The following is a 20,868-nucleotide window of genomic DNA, read 5'->3' on the forward strand; positions in this document are numbered from 1 at the left end:
ATACTATATGTGGAAAACCCAAAAGACTCCACTCCAAAACTGCTAGAACTTGTACAGGAATTCAGTAAAGTGTCAGGATATAAAATCAATGCACAGAAATCAGTAGCATTTCTCTACACCAACAACAAGACAGAAGAAAGAGAAATTAAGGAGTCAATCCATTTACAATTGCACCCCAAACCGTAAGATACCTAGGAATAAACCTAACCATAGAGGCACAGAATCTATACTCAGAAAACTATAAAGTACTCATGAAAGAAACTGAGGAAGACACAAAGAAATGGAAAAATGTTCCATGCTCCTGGATTGGAAGAATAAATATTGTGAAAATGTCTATGCTACCTAAAGCAATCTATACATTTAATGCAATTCCTATCAAAGTACCATCCATCTTTTTCAAAGAAATGGAACAAATAATTCTAAAATTTATATGGAACCAGAAAAGACCTCGAATAGCCAAAGGGATATTGAAAAGAAAGCCAACGTTGGTGGCATCACAATTCCGGACTTCAAGCTCTATTACAAAGCTGTCATCATCAAGACAGCATGGTACTGGCACAAAAACAGACCCATAGATCAATGGAACAGAATAGAGAGCCCAGAAATAGACCCTCAACTCTATGGTCAACTAATCTTCGACAAAGCAGGAAAGAATGTCCAATGGAAAAAAGACAGCCTCTTCAATAAATGGTGTTGGGAAAATTGGACAGCCACATGCAGAAAAATGAAATTGGACCATTTCCTTACACCACACACAAAAATAGACTCAAAATGGATGAAGGATCTCAATGTGAGAAAGGAATCCATCAAAATCCTTGAGGAGAACACAGGCAGCAACCTCTTTGACCTCAGCCGCAGCAACATCTTCCTAGGAACATCGCCAAAGGCAAGGGAAGCAAGGGCAAAAATGAACTATTGGGATTTCATCAAGATCAAAAGCTTTTGCACAGCAAAGGAAACAGTTAACAAAATCAAAAGACAACTGACAGAATGGGAGAAGATATTTGCAAACAACGTATCAGATAAAGGACTAGTGTCCAAAATCTATAAAGAACTTAGCAAACTCAACACCCAAAGAACAAATAATCCAATCAAGAAATGGGCAGAGGACATGAACAGACATTTCTGCAAAGAAGACATCCAGATGGCCAACAGACACATGAAAAAGTGCTCCATATCACTCGGCATCAGGCAAATACAAATCAAAACCACAATGAGATATCACCTCACACCAGTCAGAATGGCTAAAATCAACAAGTCGGGAAATGACAGATGCTGGCGAGGATGCGGAGAAAGGGGAACCCTCCTACACTGTTGGTGGGAATGCAAGCTGGTGCAACCACTCTGGAAAACAGCATGGAGGTTCCTCAAAATGTTGAAAATAGAACTGCCCTATGACCCAGCAATTGCACTACTGGGTATTTACCCTAAAGATACAAACGTAGTGATCCAAAGGGGCATGTGCCCCCGAATGTTTATAGCAGCAATGTCCACAATAGCCAAACTATGGAAAGAACCTAGATGTCCATCAACAGATGAAAGGATCAAGAAGATGTGGTATATATGCACAATGGAATACTATGCAGCCATCAAAAGAAATGAAATCTTGCCATTTGTGACAACATGGATGGAACTAGAGCGTATCATGCTTAGCGAAATAAGTCAAGCGGAGAAAGACAACTATCATATGATCTCCCTGATATGAGGAAGTGGTGATGCAACATGGGGGCTTAAGTGGGTACAAGAAGAATAAATGAAAGAAGATGGGATTGGGAGGGAGACAAACCATAAGTGACTCTTAATCTCACAAAACAAACTGAGGGTTGCTGGGGGGAAGGGGGGTGGGAGAAGGAGGGTGGGGTTATGGACACTGGGGAGGGTATGTGCTTTGGTGAGTGCTGTGAAGTGTGTAAACCTGGCGATTCACAGACCTGTACCCCTGGGGATAAAAATATATGTTTATAAAAAATAAAAAATTTTAAAAAAAAAGAAAAGAAAAAAATAATAACTGTCTCAAGGAAAAGCAACTGAGCTGCAAGCTAAACTAGCCAATTTTTTCATGAGATACTATTACTTTCTGAGCAGGCAACTGACAGGCAAACTTTGGTTATCTAGCAATGTTCTTCACAAAATGAATAAAGTGAGCCTGTTCCTTCAAAGAAAATAAGTGGTAGCATTTGTTGTCAGTGATAAAATTCAAGCTTTTCAGCTAAAATCAAAATTCTGAAAAAGTTTATCTTCTGCGAGCTTGATACCTTCTTAATACTTAAGACTTTTCTGATGAGGGCACCAAGGTGGCTTAGTTGATTAAGCACTCCCTTCAGCTCAGGTCATGATCCTGGAATCCTGGGATCGAGTTCCACATCAGGCTCCCTGCTCGTGGGAAGTCTGCTTCTCCCTAACCCCACCCCTCTCTCATGCTTTCTCTCTCTTATTCTCGCTCTCTCTCAAATAAATAAATAAAATCTTAAAAAAAATAAAAAAGACTTTCTGATGAATGACAGCGATATTCATGGGCGCCTGAGTGGCTCAGTGGGTTAAGCCGCTGCCTTCGGCTCAGGTCATGATCTCAGGGTCCTGAGACTGAGTCCCGCATCGGGCTCTCTGCTCAGCAGGGAGCCTGCTTCCTCCTCTCTCTCTGCCTTCCTCTCTGCCTACTTGTGATCTCTCTCTGTCGAATAAATAAATAAAATCTTTAAAAAAAAAAAAAAGGGGGGTTTCTTTCATTTAAAAAACGTGTTTTATATATACTAATATGTAAGGAACTTACTATTTTTTAATGAATTAATAAATATTTAAATATTTTCCTAGTTTTGATATCCAATACAGTAAACACTGGCAAATATAACCCACATAAATAAAAGCTCTTTGGAGTCTATAATAATTTTTCAAAGAATTGAGAGGTCAGACACCAAAAAGTTTGCTAATTTAGAATTTCCCCTACCGCTCTCATCCTTCAAGGCCCTCAGAGCTTAGGTTAAAGTTAACCTGCTATATTTGCATATAGTGGAGAGCAAAGACTACACTCTTTCATAGGCACTCAATTAATGGTGTGTTAAAAGAAGGCTAAATGTAATTTGATGCCTATGCCAAGTGCTCCACTATAAATACACATGGATAAAAAAATTTCAAACTGGGGGCGCCCGGGTGGCTCAGTTGTTAAGTGTCTGCCCTTGGCTCAGGTCATGATCCCAGGGTCCTGGAATCAAGCCCCTCATCGGGTTCTCTGCTTAGCAGGGAACCTGCTTACCCCTCTCTCTCTCTGCCTCTCTCCCTACTTGTGATCTCTGTCTGTCAAATAAATAAATAAAATCTTAAAAACAAATAAACTTTGCCCCCTCTTAAAAAAAAAAAGTAAACTGCCTACATTCTTATTTTTTATGCCCACATTTTCAGAATGAAATTTTACACAATGTTTAAAAATTGCAGAAGTATACATTTACCTTAACAGTTTATTATTCCAAATATGGATAATGACATATGTACAAGGTTATTCATGTAGCACTCTTTGTAACTGCCAAAGACTGGGGAAAAAAATCAAAATTCTCTTAAATAGAAGAATTATAAAATAAGCAGTACAAACATATCCTGTAATACTCTTTAGACATACTCAAGAATAAGGAAATTCTGATAAGTTATACTGCTAAGTAAAAAAAGCAAGACATAGAACCATTTTTGTAAAATGGGAGAAACAAAATATATATATTTACATATATAGTATATTTTATGCTTATAAGAACATGGGATGCAGGGCACCTGGGTGGCTCAGTCCGTTAAGCATCTGCCTTTGGCTCAGGTCATGATCTCAGGGTCCTGGGATAGCCCCGCATAGGGCTCCCTGCTCAGTGGGGAGTCTGCTTCTCTCTCTACCTCTGCTCCTGCCCCTGGCTCCTGCTCTCTCTCTCTCTCTCAAATAAACAAAAATATCTAAAAAAATTTTTTTAAAAGATTCTATTTCTTTATTTGACAGACAGATCACAAGCAGGCAGAGAGGCAGGCAGAGAGAGAGGAGGAAGCAGGCTCCCGGCAATGCACGGCTCAATCCCAGGACCCCGAGATCATGACCTGAGCTGAAGGCAGAGGCTTTAACCCACTGAGCCACCCAGGCACCCCCTAAAACTTTTTTTAAATTAAATTTTTTAAAAAAGGATACAGAATGTACAAAAACAGGTAAAAAACTGGTAATATTAGTTGCCTCTGGAAATAGGAACTCACCAGTTTGGGTTATAGGAACAAGAAAAAAACTTCACTCCACTTTTTTCTATCCTCAGAATTTTGAACCATGTAAGTGTAATACCAATTTAAAAAGTAAATATAAAAATATGTAAAAATCTTCATTTCACAGAAGGAATAACATCTTATCTTTTATTCTGCTAGCCTCAAAAAATATTGACCCCTAATTTTTATTTTTATTTTTTTTAATATTTTATTTATTTTATTTGACAGACAGAGATCACAAGTAGGCAGAGAGGCAGGCAGAGAGAGAGAGAGGAGGATGCAGGCTCCCTGCTGAGCAGAGAGCCCAATTCGGGACTCGATCCCAGGACCCTGAGATCATGACCTGAGCCGAAGGCAGCGGCTTAACCCACTGAGCCACCCAGGCGCCCCTCGACCCCTAATTTTTAACTGTATATTCAGTGCTGCCTAAACTAAGCAACTATAATTGACATAAAAATAAAAGCTACCAGTATGAAGCCTTTGGATTAATGTGTTAAGTGGTTAACTAGTGATTTGGGGGGAAGATCAGAGTCTTCACCTTTTATCTTATATACTTCTGAATTATATTTCTTACAATGAGTACATACTACTTTTGTAATTTAAAAAATGTCAAGATTGAAGATGCTATATTAAAAAATCTATAGCTCTGACTTTGAATTGGAAATATTAATATGAACTTGTAATATTGTTTTAAAAAAAAAAAAAAAGCTACCTTCAGGCTCCTGGGTGGCTTAGTCATTAAGTGCCTGCCTTCGGCTCAGGTCCTGATCCCAGTGTCTTGGGATCAAGTCCCACATCAGGCTCCCTGATCAGCAGGAAGCATGTTCTCCCTGTCCCGCTCCTCCTGCTTGTGTTCCCTCTCTCATTGTGTCTTTCTCTGTCAAATAAATAAATAAAATCTTAAAAAAAAAAAAAATCACCTTATTTCCTAGCCTTGTTCACTGAAAACAGAAACAATGACCAACCCACTAAGCAATCAGTACCTCTTACACACAGATTAGTCTCTAAACTTCATTTCCACAAAACAGAGAAGGTATCATAGCTATCAGGAGCACATCAAAATGACTATAACAGAGTCCAAAAAAAAAAAAAAAAATGCTGGAGAAGCTGCCATGTGCAAGATGAGGCAATCAATGAAACATCAATACAGATAAAACTGAAATGGGCTGAGACACATAAATAGGATTAAATTGCATTTTATAACAACAGTTAAAAAAAAAAAACACTTATCAGTCACCTTTGCAGGGTGTTAATGAACAAAGTCATTATCTTGAAAACAGTAATAACTGTTAATTTAAAAAAGACTAAAGCATTTGTCTCACCTTTCCTGTGCAAGATGTACCTCACAGTAACCAAACAGATGATGGAGAGGATATCTCTTTATAAAAACATTCCAGCTAAAACAAATTAAGAAATGATAGAATTTGAGAATCACCATTTATAACACCTAATGAAGTTCAATGAAGTAAAGGAAATGTCAACAAGGATCATCAATGGCTGCTGACATCACAAAATTAGACTACAGACATCATACACCTCCTCCTAATAGAATAGATTCTAAAGTATTCTAGCCAAAAACACTGAATCTGAACCTGGCCAAGTCGCTAGATTTAACTCCCAATTTGAAGGAAATGTTAAATGACACTATTATGTTAATCACCAAATCCATCTATGGGAAACTAATGAGCAGATGACTCAATCCTTCAACAAAATAAACTGCAAAGAAAAAAGGTTGGGGGCGGGCAGGGGATGGGGGGAATCTTTCAGACTCATACTTTAAAAATACAATGACCAATTACAAAGTACAGACTTTATTTGGATCCTATTTTAAACATATACTCTGTCTTAAAAAGTTATGATATAATCAAGAAAATAGGAACACCAGATATGTATTAAGAAATTACTATTTATTATTTTAGATGTATAAATAGTATTGGTGGTGTTTTTTAAAGCCCTTACTTTTTAGAAATATATACTGAAATATTTATGGATGAAATAATACGTCACAAATCTGTTTCAAAACAATCAGGAAGCGGGAGTAGGAGCATAGACAAAACCATGTTAGCAATAAGCTGACAACTGTATATGGGGGGTTCATTTTACTATTACCACTGCTTTTGGATGTTTGAAATTTTCCGTAATAAAGTTCTTTTTCTTTTTTTTTTGACAGAGATCACAAGTAGGCAGAGAGGCAGGCAGAAGAGAGAGGAGGAAACAGGCTCGCCGCAGAGAAGAGAGCCTGATGTGGGGCTTGATCCCAGGACCCTGAGATCACGACCTGAGCCGAAGATGACAGAGGCTTGCCTCACTGAGCCACCCAGGTGCCCCATCCGTAATAAAGTTCTTTAGATAGCAAATCTCAGGGTGCCTGGGTGGCTCAGTCAGTTAAACATCTAACTCTTGGTTTCAGCTCAAGTCATGGGTTGTGGGATTGAGCCCCACATCAGGCTCCACACTCAGTGCGGAGTCTGCCTAAGGATTCTCTCCCTTTGCCCTTTCCTCCACTCTATCAAAAAAATCACCTTTAAAAAAAATATTTTTTTTTTGAGAGAGTGTATGTGCATAAGCAGGGGGAGGGGCAAAAGGAGAGGGAGAGCAGGGAGATGGATGTGGGGCTTGTTCCCAGAACCCTGAGATCATGACCCAAGCCGAAGGCAGATGCTTAACCAACTAAGCCACCCAGGAGCCCCTCAAATAAATCTTTTTAAAAAAATTTTTAAATAGGGACGCCTGGGTGGCTCAGTTGGTTAAGCAGCTGCCTTCGGCTCAGGTCATGATCCCAGCGTCCTGGGATCGAGTCCCACATCGGGCTCCTTGCTCTGCAGGGAGCCTGCTTCTCCCTCTGACTCTGCCTTCCACTCTGTCTGCCTGTGCTCGCTCTCGCTCTCTCTCTCTGACAAATAAATAAATAAAAAATCTTAAAAAAAAAATTTTTTTAAATAAAAAATAAAAAGCCAATCCCCCCCCCAAAAAATATATATATATATTTGAAATACAACCAGTGAAATGAATTTGGATAGTAATCTTCTATTGAACCCCACTTCCATACCTACCTCTTTCCCTTTCTATATTGGTTTCTTTTTGTGTTTCTTTGTACTGAACAATTAGACTCAACTAAATTATACTGCCTTCTGTTTATACTACAGAATCTAAAATCCATTATATCTACTGTTTTGATCATCAAATGTTCATGTTTTATCTCCACGGCCAGCCAGTAAGGTCCTTTAACACAAAGAAAAAAATTTAGACTCCACAGCCCTAGAATGATGCTGAACATTCTAATAATCCTAAGTACCTTATGTGACACTTAAGTTGTCTCTGGAAAACCTTAGGACCTGTGGAAAAATGTAATATTCTTCTTTGTCAACCTAAGGGCCATTTTGTGGTAAAATTAAGTTTTTATTCTAGTAAAAGCACATTAATATTTTCTTCAAATTTTACAGGGATCCCCTTTTGTGACATCAAAATGCTGTTTCTAGCAGGTTTAGGGAAGCTACTAAGCACAAGTTTTTCCTTCCAGAATTCAAATGGGCATATATTTACAAGGCTTCAAAGAAACAAAATTATATATTATTAGTTTTTTTCTAAAAGATTTTATTTATTTATTTGAAAAAGAGAGAGCACGTGGAAGGGAGAGGCAGAGGAAGAGAGATAAGCAGACTCCCCACCCAAGGGGAACCCCAACTCAGGTAATTCCTGATATCAGGATCAGGTAATGATCTGAGCCAGGTCAGGTAATCTCAGATCAGGTAATGATCTGAGCCAAAGGCAAACACTTAACCAACTGAGCCACCCAGTGGCTATATATTACTAGAACTAAATACAAATTTTGTTAGTTAAGTGATTCGTTAAATGAGCTGAAGTCATTTAATAAAACTTCAGCTGCAATATAAAAAGAGAGCTTACCCAAAACAATAGTCTCAAAGCCCAGGAAACAACTCACTACCTAACTGGAGACTAATCGCTAGAAAATAGATCTATTGGGGGTGCCTGGGTGGCTCAGTCTGTTGTACATCTCTGCCTTGATCCTGGGGTCGTGGGATTGAGCCCTACATGGGGCTCCCTGCTCAGCTGGGAGCCTGCTTCTCCCTCTCCCTCTGTCTGTCCCCCCTGCTTGTGCTCAATCTCTCTCCCAAATAAAATCTTTGATAGAAAGGAGGGAGGGAGGGAGGAAGGAGGGAAGAAAAACCATTCTGTTACCTCCTTCATAATATTTTGTCTCAATAAATAGTAAATAATAGTAAATTCTTTGAGGGCAGCTCATTTCTCCAAGGAATTCTAGAATTCTCCAAGGAATTCTCCAAGGAACTTCTAGAATTCATCTATGAGAGCCCCAGCAGGAAGGAAGGGGAAAAAAGCACACAGGCTTAATTCAACAAGAGTAATACATGGATTTGTTGTCAATTTTTTTTTACATTTCACCATATTCATAAATCTAGGGTCAGAAAAAAACATACATTCCATTTGTATGGATTTTTCTTGGTTTACAATAATTTTATTGGCAGGGTTTACAATAGTTTTATTGGCAAGGTTCACAATAATTTTATTGGCAGGGTGCCTGGGTGTCTCAGTCATTAAGCATCTGCCTTTGGCTCAGGTCATGATCCCAGGCACCTGAGATCAAGTCCCACATCAGGCTCCCTGCCGGGCAAGAAGCTTGCTTCTCCCTCTCGCACTCCCCCTGCTGTGTTTTCTCTCTCACTGTGTCTCTCTCTGTCAAATAAATAAAATCTTTTTTAAATAATAATAATTTTATTGGCATTTTCCCAGCATCCTTAAAATGTCTTACTTTATTTTTTTTTTCTAAAGATTTTATTTATTTATTTGTAAGAGAGAGTGAGAGCGAGCACAGGCAGACAGAGTGGAAGGCAGAGTCAGAGGGAGAAGCAGGCTCCCTGCAGAGCAAGGAGCCCGATGTGGGACTCGATCCCAGGTCGCTGGGATCATGACCTGAGCGGAAGGCAGCTGCTTAACCAACTAAGCCACCCAGGCGTCCCATGTCTTACTTTAGAAGCAAAAAAGTCCTATATTTCCACTCGCTAAATCAGGTAGTAAACACATATTCGCTCTAAATGTACAATTTTACTATTTTAACTTATATTTAAATTAGTTACTTAAAATAACCATTCCTTTCATTTCTTTTTTCTTTTGTTAAAGTCCTACCAACTCCATCAACATATTTCTGCATTTCATGTACAGTTAAACATACATGGAATTAGTTTCTCCTCAAAATACTGTACAAAATTCTGAATTCATACACATGCAAAACAATTCCATGCCCTAAAATTCACCCACAAGTACCTAAATACAATGCTCACCTGACCTCTAGCTCAGATGTAATGCCCCATCCATCCAGGTAAGGTATAAGAACTGTACTTATCAAGCATAACGTAGGAGACAGTAAGAAAGAATAGTGAGTAGCTTCCAGCAAGTCAGCCAAGAGGGGAAAAAATTATCCCCTCCACACCCAGAGCCTAGGCTCTAACAAGTTTTCAGCAACAGTCAAATAAAATTCTCAGAACAGTCCTGACTTTTCACTGGACTCTGTCTTAATTAAGTAGTCTGAGTGACAGTGCAAAAATTAATTTGAAGCTACCTTTCCTCTTCTTTACTCTGAAAAGCTGAATATTGTCTGTCTTGACTATTAAAATCCCCAGAGATTTCAGTTCTGCAGGAGCTCTACATGGTTCTAAATTTAGACAAGTAATGGAAATAGTTGGAAGGCAGGCAATTCATTTTAATATCTGAACTTTTATGTTGCCAGGCAGCTAATTTCTTAAGTAACCTTAGAGCAGTCATCCACATAAGAGAATAAATACATAAGCCATATAATTACTGATAGGCCAGTAATGGTGTTAATTAAAACATTATCTATAACTTCTGGAAATGACCAACACACCCCTCCCCCCAAAAACAGGCTGTATTTCCTCCACAAAGGAAACAGGATTTTAAATATTTCAACAGAACATGTTAATGGCACATCATCACTTTCCTTACAGTTTATTTATGTTTCCACACCAAGGGAACATATAGATAGGTTTAATCAGTTTAATCTTTAACATAAAATGTTCTTGTGGAAGGAAGTGACGTATCTTGTTTCACGTAGAGTCCTAGAGCAGGATGTTCTTAAGCTCCTGGACCATAAGCGATTGGGGCATACCAGATCCCAATTCTAAGCCTAACTATTTTGGATTCTCTAAAACATTAAACCTCGTAAGGACCCTAACCATGTCAGTTTTCCTAGATTGTACTCAAAGTCCAATATACAGGTGAATGCAAGTTCAAGTTCAAAGCACTAAGTATGAAAGACCTGGTTTGGAGTTTCCCTATCCAAAGACATTTTAATTCAGACAGCAGAAGACAGAACAAGGGAAACAACTCTTTAAGTGGCTGTACTACAGGAAGAAAAGATCTGGATTACATGAAAGTAAGGATATGAAAACTTATTTTCACCTTCACACCGAGTTAGGAAAAAAAAAATCAATACAATGCCAATTTTCTGCACAATATTTTGCCTCCCATAGCAAGTCATCAGAACTGCCCTTCACAGACTTCATTCTGAGAATTCCATTTAGACACTTTTTTATCAGGTACATCTGAGAAGACACAGAAGGGTCTCAGATCTGGAATTCACTCTCTTTTTTTTTTTTTTAACTGGAAATAACTAGTATCATAAAGATAGCAAAGGATAATTAAGAAAAGAGGTGGTTCTCCTTTAAAGAAATCATTTGCCACTAAAGAAATCAGGATTTCTTGCAGAAATGATTGCTTCTAGGTCTGAAGCAAGTAAAGCACAAAGTGAGCCCAAAATACCTTGTAGTGGCACAGTGTAAGGAAGTGCTCAAGGCCTCACTGGGTCATGTTAAAAGGACATAGTAGTCAGTTTGCTGGAGCTCCCACTGACCAAATTTACAACTGCTATTTTTTTATGTTTATTTATTTTAATAACCTCTACAACCAATGTAGGGCTCAAACTCACAACCCCAAGAGTCACTCACTCTTCTGACCAAGCCAGTCAGGTGCCCCACTGTATTTTTAATACTGAATATTGTCAGTATTTTTGAACAGCAATGAACTGTAACATATTTTTTTTTAATACCCCATCAACAGTGATCCTCAAAAACAACAAAAAAAAAAAAGGAAAAAAAGGAAAGCTCTTCCTTTTAGAACACCATCAATGAGAAAATGTAGAAGTAATGAGAGAATCAATATTTTCCAACCACCAATGTCATAACCAATTCAGCCAAGGATCTTAAGTGCATGTTAATACAACTGGGTAAAACATAAAGGAATAGAGAAGTCACACATTTTTTTTTTTATTTTTTTTAAAGATTTTATTTATTTATTTGACAGAGAGAGATCACAAGTAGGCAGAGAGGCAGGCAGAGAGAGAAAGGAGGAAGCAGGCTCCCTGCTGAGCAGAGAGCCCGATGCGGGACTCGATCCCAGGACCCTGAGATCATGTCCTGAGCCGAAGGCAGCGGCTTAACCCACTGAGCCACCCAGGCGCCCGTCACACATTTTTTAAAAGTATCATCCACAGACTGTTTCTTAATCACAAAGGGAAAAAAAGTACCTTAACAAAGAAGAAATATGTAGCTGACATCAACTAAGTGATCAAACTTTCTATCACCAACAATAGGACAAAAGGACATTATGCACAGAGACAAACACAAGTCATCTTGTCAAAAATGTTTAACCTGAATCTAATCATCACAAATCCAAATTTTAAAACATTCCTCAACATATGTACCCCAGACTCTATAAAAGTATCAATGATATGAGGGGCACCTGGGTGGCTCAGTGGGGTAAGCTACTGCCTTCGGCTCAGGTCATGATCTCAGGGTCCTGGGATGGAGCCCCGCATCGGGCTCTCTGCTCAGCAGGGAGCCTGCTCCCCGCCCCCCCGCCTCTCTGCCTGCTTGTGATCTCTCTGTCAAACAAATAAAATCTTAAAAAAAAAAAAAATCAATGACATGAAAAGCAAAAAAGGGGGAAGAGAAACACTCTGAATGAAAGACTGGAAAAAAAAAATGACCGTTAAATGCAACATATGATCCCTGAATAAATCCAGGATTGGAAGGAAAGCTATAAAGCAGTATTCTCAATTATTGAGATAATTGGGGAAATCTGAGCATAGACTATACAGAATAATTGCATCACTAAATATTTTGAATGTGATAATGAGTTTGATAATACTATCGTAGTAGTAAAGGAAAACAACTTGTCTTTAAGCAATACATGCTTAAGAAATTTGGGGGTGGGGGTGCCTGGGTGGCTCAGTAAGTTAAACGCCTGCCTTCGGCTCAAGTCATGATGTCAGGGTCCTGGGATCAAGTTCTGCATTGGGCTCCCTGCTCAGTGGGGAAACTATGCTTCTCCCCTTGCTTCTGCATGCTTTCTCTAATAAAATCTTTCAAAAAAAAAAAAACAAGAAATTTTTTTTTTTTTTTTAAGTAGGCTCCACACTAGGCATGGAGCTCAATGCGGGAGGCTTGAACCCATGATCCTGAGTTCAAGACCTCAGCGGAAATCAAGAGTCACCCAGGTGAAGTTTTCTGAGTCTATAAGATACTAATAAAAGTTTCCTGATTTCCTAATACACTAATATAAATTCCCAATATACAATGAAAAATAAAGTATATATGTGTAGGGAGGGAAGGGGGAGAAAAAGGTGGACAGAGAAAAAGAAAGAGGAAGGGGGTAAAGAGAGTCTGAGAGCACAAATGTGGTAAAATATTTGACAAATATAGGTAGATGTCACATTGGTTTTCAGTGTATCACTATTTTCAGCTTCCTGTAAGTTCAGAATTCTTCTAAATAAAAAAGTTGGGGTGCAAAAGAACAAGAAACAACAATAACCCAAACTTTTAGCTATCCAGTGTAAATTTAGCTGTGTCTTAAAAAGCAATTCCAGGTGGCAGTTACAAGCCCAAACCTCAGCATGAAGCTGGGTTATGTTCTGGCTGCATGACCTAACCTAAACTCTCTGCTATGGTCTGAATGGGTCCTCCCAAAATTCAGGTTGAATCCTAACCCTAGAAAATGATAATATTATGAAGTGGGGCTTTAGGAAGTGAATGGGATTAGTCCCTTATAAAAAAAGTTCCAGAGAGATCCCTATCCCATTCCACCATGTGAGGCCACAGTGAGCAGCAGAAAGCCTCAGGAAGAAGGCCTCACTAGAACGGGACCATGCAGGTGCCTTGATCTTGGACTTCCCAGTCTCTAGAACTGAAAAATAAATTTCTGTTAGTAAGCCATGCAGTATGTGGTATTTTGTTACAGCAGCCCAAACAGACAAAAGACACTCTCTAAGCTTCAGCTATAAAACAGGGATATTACAGGGGTGCCTGGGTGGCTCAGTGGGTTAAAGCCTCTGCTTTCGGCTCAGGTCATGATCCCAGGGTCCTGGGATTGAGTCCCACATCAGGCTCTCTGCTCAGCAGGAAGCCTGCTTCCCTTCCTCTCTCTCAGCTTACCTCTCTGCCTACTTGTGATCTCTGTCTGTCAAATAAATAAATAAAATCTTTGAAAAATAAAACAAAACAGGGATATTACAGTACTACTCCATGAGGATTATTACTCTCAGCATTTTATTATCCAATAATTGCTATTACTATACTTACATAATATCACATTCTTTGTTCACTTAACTATCTTATAAGTATGGGGAAACTGGACCAATTTTTAGTCTTTCTGTGTCTTGGCAAGAGTTTACAATCAACAGTAACTTTATTAAAATTTTGTGAGGGGCGCCTGGGTGGCTCAGTGGGTTAAAGCCTCTGCCTTCAGCTCCGGTCATGATCTCGGGGTCCTGGGATCAAGGCCTGAGTCAGGCTCTCTGCTCAGCAGGGACCCTGCTTCCCTCTCTCCACCTGCCTCTCTGCCTACTTGTGATCTCTCTCCATCAAATAAATAAAATCTTTAAAAAAAAAAAAATTGTGAACTGCCAAATACATCCAAATTCAAATGAAAGAGTTAAAATGCATTCCACCTAAGGACCAATAAAAATAAATCCACCATTAGCACAAATAACAGAGCTAGTATACTCTCAAGTACCCATCAATGCTTAAGCAACAGCTTCTCACAGCTTGTATTTACTCCTAACCCAAATACTACTCACAGGCTTGCCTTGGTCCAAAAAATGTTGAACTTTACATTCAAATCCAAAGCCATCAGGCCAGAAGTGCCTCTCAACTCCTATTTCCTGGAGCTTCATCTCAGCTCTCATTACTCCACAAGTTTGCCCGGGTGATCTTATATCCTATTCTGGCTTGAATCCCCTTCAGTTGCAAATCCTAAACAACCCGCCTCTCCCTAGAGCTCCAGATTCATTTACAAAATTAGCTAACACACATTTCCAAAGGTGAACTCTCTATCAACACTCTTCTAACCCCAACCAGAACCCCTTTTAGTGATATAATTGACATATAACATTAGTTATTAGTTATTAGTGTAAAACATGACAACATATGTCTATGTGGCAAAATGATCACAGTCTTATTAAATCCATCACCAGACATACAATTTTTTTCTTATGATAAGAACTGTTAAGATCTACTGTTAACAATGTCCAAACACATAATACAGTATTATTAACTATTAACTATACCTTTTGTACCTTTTCTCCATTTTAACCCATTTTGCCCACTCTCACTCCTGCAACCACCAATCTGCTCTGTAGCTGTAAGGTTCTGTGGGGTTTTTTAGATTCCGCGTAATTAGTGAGATCATAGAGTATTTTGTCTTTCATTAACTTATTTCAGTTAGCCCTCAAGGTCCATCCATACTGTTATAAATAGCAGGATTTCCTTTTTTTTTTTAAACGATTTTTTATTTATTTGAGAGGGAGACAGAGAGAGAGTGAAGCAGAGGGTGTTAAGAGAGAACACAATTGGGAGGGAGAGACGGAGGGAGAAGGAGAAGCAGGCTCTCTCCTGCCCAAGATTTCCTTTTTTATAGCTATCTAATACTCCACTATATATACATACAACATTTTCTTTACTATTCATTTGTTGCCAGGCTCTTAGGTTGTTTCCATTTCATGGCTGTTGTTAACGATACAATGAACATGTAAGAGCAATACTCTTAAAGATACTGACTTCAGGGGCACCCAGGTGACTCAGTCAGTTAAGCATCCAACTCCTGATTTCTGCTCAGGTCATGATCTCAAGGTCATGTGATTGAGCCCCACACTGGGCTCTGTGCTGGGCATGGAATCTGCCTGGGATTCTCCCTCTCCCTGTGCCCTTCCCCCTGCCACTTGCACCCACTCTTTAAAAAAAAAAAAAAGAGTAGTCCCCTTTTCTCCACATCCTTACCAACACTTGTTAGCTCATCTTTTTGATGATAGCTCTTCTAACTACAGTATGAAGTATTATCTGTGGTTTTGACTTGCATTCCCCCAGTAATTAATGATGCTGAGCACCTTGTCATGCACCTATCGGCCATCTGCATGTATGCTTTAAAAACAATGTCCATTCAGCTCCTCTGCCCATTTTAAAATCAGATTGTGCTTTTTCAGGCACCTGGGTGGCTCAGTCACTGGGCATCAGCCTTCGGCTCAGGTCATGATCCCAGGGTCCTAGGATCGAGCCCCACATTGGGCTCCCTGCTCCACAAGAAGCCTGCTTCTCCCTCACCCACTCTCCCTGCTCGTGTTCCCTCTCTCATTGTGTCTCACTGAATAAATAAATATATTTTTTTTTAAAGGTGTGGGGTGCCTGAGTGGCTCAATGGGTCAAGCCTCTGCCTTCAGCTCAGATCATGGTCTCAGGGTCCTGAGACTGAGCCCTGCATCAGACTCTCTGCTTAGCAGGGAGCCTGCTTCCTCCTCTCTCTCTGCCTGCCTCCCTGCCTGCTTGTAATCTCTGTCTGTCAAATAAATAAATAAAATCTTTAAAAAAAAAAAAAAGATTTTATTTATTTATTTGACAGAGAGAGAGATCACAAGCAGGCAGGGAGGCAGGAGAGAGAGGAGGAAGCAGGCTCTCCGCAGAGCAGAGAGCCGGATGCGGGGCTCAATACCAGGATGCTGGGATCATGACCTGAGCCGAAGGCAGAGGCTTTAACCCACTGAGCCACCCAGGCGCCCCAATAAATAAAATCTTAAAAAAAGAAAAAAAAGGTTGTGTTCTTTCTATTGAGATGTATGAATTCTTCATGTATTTGAGGATATTAGCCCCTTACTATATATATGATTTGCAAAATTTTTCTTCCATTCAGGTTGTTCATTTTGTTAATAGTTTCCTTTGCTGTACAAAAGCTTTTTAAAATTATTTTTAAAATAATTTCTATGTCCAACATGGTGCTCAAACTTGATGGAGATCAAGAGTACATGCTCTACTGAGCCAGCCAAGCAACCCCTATGGAAAAGTGTTTTGTTTGATGTAGTTCCACTTGCATATTTTTGCTTTTGTTACCTTTGTTTTTGGTGTGAAATTTTAAAAAATCATCACAAAAATGCACATGGCAAGGAAAACACAATGTTCTCCTCTACGAGTTTTATGAATCCAGGTCTGTTTCCTGGATCTTTAATTCATTTTTTAATTTTTATGTATGATATAAGATAGCTGTCCAGTCTACCCAACCTCATTTACTGAAGAGACTATCCTTTCCCCACTATATATTCTTGGCTGCTTTATCATAAATTAATTGACCATATATGCCTGAGTTTGCTTCTGGGCTCTATTCTGTTCCATCAATCTATGTGTCTGTTTTCACACCATTACACCATTTTGATTACTACAACTTTGTAACATAGTTTGAAGTCAAGAAATGGGATGCCTTTAGTTTTGTTCTCAAGCTTCTTTGGCTATTCAGGGTCTTTTGTAGTTCCATACAATTTTAGGATTGTTTGCTCTCTCTGTGAAAAATGCCAGTGGAATGTGGATAGGGATTACACTGAATCTACAGATTGCTTTGCGTAGTATGGACATTTTAACGATATTAATTCTTCTAATCCATGAAAATAGGCTATCTCTCCATTTATTTGTATCTTCAATTTATTTCATCAATGTCTTAAGAGTTTTCAATGTAACGGTCCTTCATCTCCTTGGTTAATTTATCCCTAGGTATTTTATTATTTTTGATAGAATTGTAAATAGTACTATTTTCTTAGTATTTCTGATAGTTCATTATTAGTATATAGAAATATAACTAACTTTTGTATATTGATTTTATATCCTACAACTTTACTGAATGCATTATTAGTTCTAACTTTTTTTAACTTCTTTTAAGGTCTTCTACATATGTCACATGCAGAGACAGTTTTACTTCCTTCCTTTCTGATTTGGATGCCATTTACTTCTTTTTCTTGCTCAACTGCTCCACTTAGAACTTTCAGAAGTCACTATGCTGAATAAAAGTGGCAAAGAAGAGGCACAGCTGGTTAAGCATCTGACTCTTGGTTTGGCCCAGATCATGATCTTGCAGTTGTGAGATCTAGCCCCACACCACACTGTGTTCAGGGCCAAGTCTGCTTCAGATTCTCTTTCTCTCCCTCTCTGTTCTTTTCTTGCTCTCTCTCTAAAATAAATAAAATCTTTAAAAAAAAAAATTAAAAGGTGGCAAATAAAAGCTTTCAGTTATTCACTGTTGAGTATAACATAAGCTGTGGGCTTGTGATTTACTGAGTTTTTACCATAAATGGATGCCACACTTTGTCAAATGCTTTTTCTGCATTTATTGAGATGATCATGTTTTTTAGCTTTCATTTTGTGAAAGTGGTATTATCAGACTGACCTGCAAATGTTGAACCATCCTTGCATCCCTGGAATAAACAGGACTTGATTACAGCCTATGATCCTTTTAATGTATTGCTGAATTCAGTCTGCTAATATTTTGTTGAGGATTTTTGTATACAAGAGGATTCATTGGAGATATCGACCTGTAATTCTCTTTTCTTATAGTTCCATTGTCTGGCTTTGGTATCAGGGTTATCCTGGCCTCTGAAAATAAGTTTGGAAGTATTCCCTCCTACTTTTTGGAATAGTCTGAGAAAGACTGGTATTAATTCTTCCTTAAATATTACAGAATTCACCAGTGAATCCATCTGGTCCTGGGCTTTTGTTTCTTTTTTTTTTTTTAAAGATTTTATTTATTTATTTGACAGAGAGAGATCACAAGTAGGCAGAGAGGCAGGCAGAGAGAGAGGAAGGGAAGCAGGCTCCCTGCTGAGCAGAGAGCCCAATGCGGGACTCGATCCCAGGACCCTGAGATCATGACCTGAGCCGAAGGCAGCGGCTTAACCCACTGAGCTACCCAGGCGCCCCATGGGCTTTTGTTTCTTGCTAGGCTTTTGATTACTGGTTCAATCTCCTTACCAGTAATGGGTCTGTTCAGATTTTTTACTTCATGATTCAGTCTTGTTAGGTTGTATGTTTCTAGGAATTTATCCATTTCTTCTAGGTTGTCCAATTTGTTGGAATATAATCATTGATGGTATTTCTTAGGATCCTTTATTTTTTTGTGGAATCAGTTGTAATGTCTTCTCTTTCATTTCTGATTTTGAAGCTTCTCTCTTTTCTTCTTGGTAAGCCTAGCTAAAGATTTGTCCATTTTGTTTATCTTTTCAAACAACCAGCTCTGTTTCATTTATCTTTTCTATCACCTTTTTAGTCTCTACTTCATTTACTTCTGCTCTGATCTTTGTTATTTCCTTCCTTCCACTAACTTTGGGCTTAATTCAACCTCTTCTTTTTCTAGTTTCTTTTTTTTTCCTTTTGGTGGGCACCAAAGTTTACTGAGCGATAGTAAAGTGATTAGTACAAAGCTCTCAAAGAGGGAGGGGACCCAAGAGAGTTACCCTTTTTTTTAGTTTCTTGAGGTATAAAGTTAGATTGCTTGACATCTCCCTTGTTTCTTAATGTAAGCATTTATCACTATCAACTTCCCTTTTAGAACTGCTTTTGCAGCATCCCATAGGTTTAGTATTTTGTATATTATATTTCCATTTTCACTTGTCTCTGGGTATTTTTCTATTTTTCTTGATTGCTTCTCTGATCCAATTGTTGTTCAAACAAGAGCATGTTGTTTAATCTCTAAATATTTGTGGATTTCCCAGCTTTCTGCTTTTTCTTTTACTTTTTTTTTTTTTAGATTTTATTTATTTATTCGACAGAGAGAGAGATACCACAAGTAGGCAGAGAGGCAGCAGATGGAGCAGCTCTCTGCTGAACAGAGAGACTGATGCGGGCCTTGATCCCAGGACCCTGAGACCATGACCTGAGCTGAAGGCAGAGGCTTAACCCACTGAGCCACCCAGGTGCCCCTCTTCTTTTTCTAATAAACTTTTTTCTAAAGATTTTATTTATTTGACAGAGAGACGGGGAGAGCATGCACAAGCGCACAAGAGGGTGAGCAGCAGAGGGAGAGGGACAAGGAAGCTCTCTGCTGAACAGGGACCCCAGTGCAGGGCTTGATTCCCTTAACCAAATCATCCAGGTGCCCCTCAGTTGTTGCTTTTTGTAACTAATTTCTCGTTTCATACCATTGTAGTTGGGAAAGATCCCTGATATAATTTCTATCTTCTTAAATTTATTAAGACTTGTTTTATGGCTTAACATATTATCTGTCCTGAAGAATATTCTGTGAGCACTTGAGAATGTTTTTTTCTCTTGATTTTGGATAGAATGTTCTGTGTATATCTGTTAAGTCCATCTGGTCTAACATGTCTCTTAAGGGAATGCTTCCTTACTGATTCTGTTTGGATTTCTATCCCTTGATGAAACTAGGGTATTAAAGTCCCCTATTACTATATTGCTATTTCTCCCTTTCTCTGTTAATATTTGCTTTATACATTTAGGTGCTCCCAAACCTACCCCTTTCTTATTTCAGTTAACAATACCACCCATTTACCCAAGACAGAAATTGAGAGTCATTTATTCACATTATGCACCATCTCCTTGATCCCTCTGATCTCAGCTCCTATCCCCTCTTCTCTGCTTCTATCATTTCTGAGCAAAGAATTTAGTTAAAGGGGCAAGACCTCCAGAGCTCTTTTTTGCCTCCCATGGAGCAGCTGGCTATGTTCCTAATGGTAACTGCTCTATTGGCCTCCAATCACTCAATAACTAAAAGCATCTGACCTACCCTTGATGGACGTGTAGCACGAATGAGAAATAAATCGTTGTTTCCAGCTATTGAGAGTGTGGGTTTGTTTCTTACCCAGCATACCCTGGTCTATCTGGATTTCAACTTATTCTGCATGGACTACAACACCAGCCTCCTAATTAGTGTTTCCCCTCTACTCTATATCCCCTATAAGTATTTCTCCAGGGGCACCTGGGTGGCTCAATCATTAAGCGTCTGCCTTCAGTTCAGGTCATGATCCCAGGGTCCTGGGATCAAGCCCCACACCAGGCTCCCTGTTCTGCAAGGAGCCTGCTTCTCCCTCTCCCACTCCCACTGCTTGTGTTTCCTCTCTTGCTGTATCTCTGTCAAAGAAATAAATAAAACCTTTAAAAATACATATATATATTTCTCCAAATTGCTACCAGAGCTACTTTTGTAAAACAAACATTTCTATGACTAAAATCTTCCAGGATGCCTGGGTAGCTCAGTCGATTGAGCATCTGATTCCCTGGCTTTGACTCAGGTCAGGATCTCATGGATTGTGGGATTGGCCCCATGTCAGGCTCTGCGCTC

At 39.0% G+C, this 20,868-nt stretch overlaps 1 protein-coding gene across 25 annotated transcripts in view; it reads right to left on the minus strand.

Annotated features, from left to right (window-relative positions):
• Positions 1–20,868, minus strand: part of R3HDM2 (R3H domain containing 2) — a 165,340-nt gene that overhangs the window by 128,818 nt on the left and 15,654 nt on the right. For 2 of the 25 annotated variants that reach the window (XM_045071646.1, XM_045071647.1), the window contains exon 2: positions 5,541–5,615. The exons of the other annotated variants lie outside the window; for them this stretch is intronic. The gene's annotated coding sequence lies outside the window, so the exon portion shown is untranslated. The remainder of the gene's footprint in view (positions 1–5,540; positions 5,616–20,868) is intronic. 25 annotated transcript variants of the gene reach the window in all.

Source organism: Mustela putorius, unplaced genomic scaffold, assembly GCF_011764305.1.
Source record: "Mustela putorius furo isolate JIRA1106 unplaced genomic scaffold, ASM1176430v1.1 tig00003988_pilon_pilon_pilon, whole genome shotgun sequence".
NCBI lineage: Eukaryota > Metazoa > Chordata > Mammalia > Carnivora > Mustelidae > Mustela > Mustela putorius.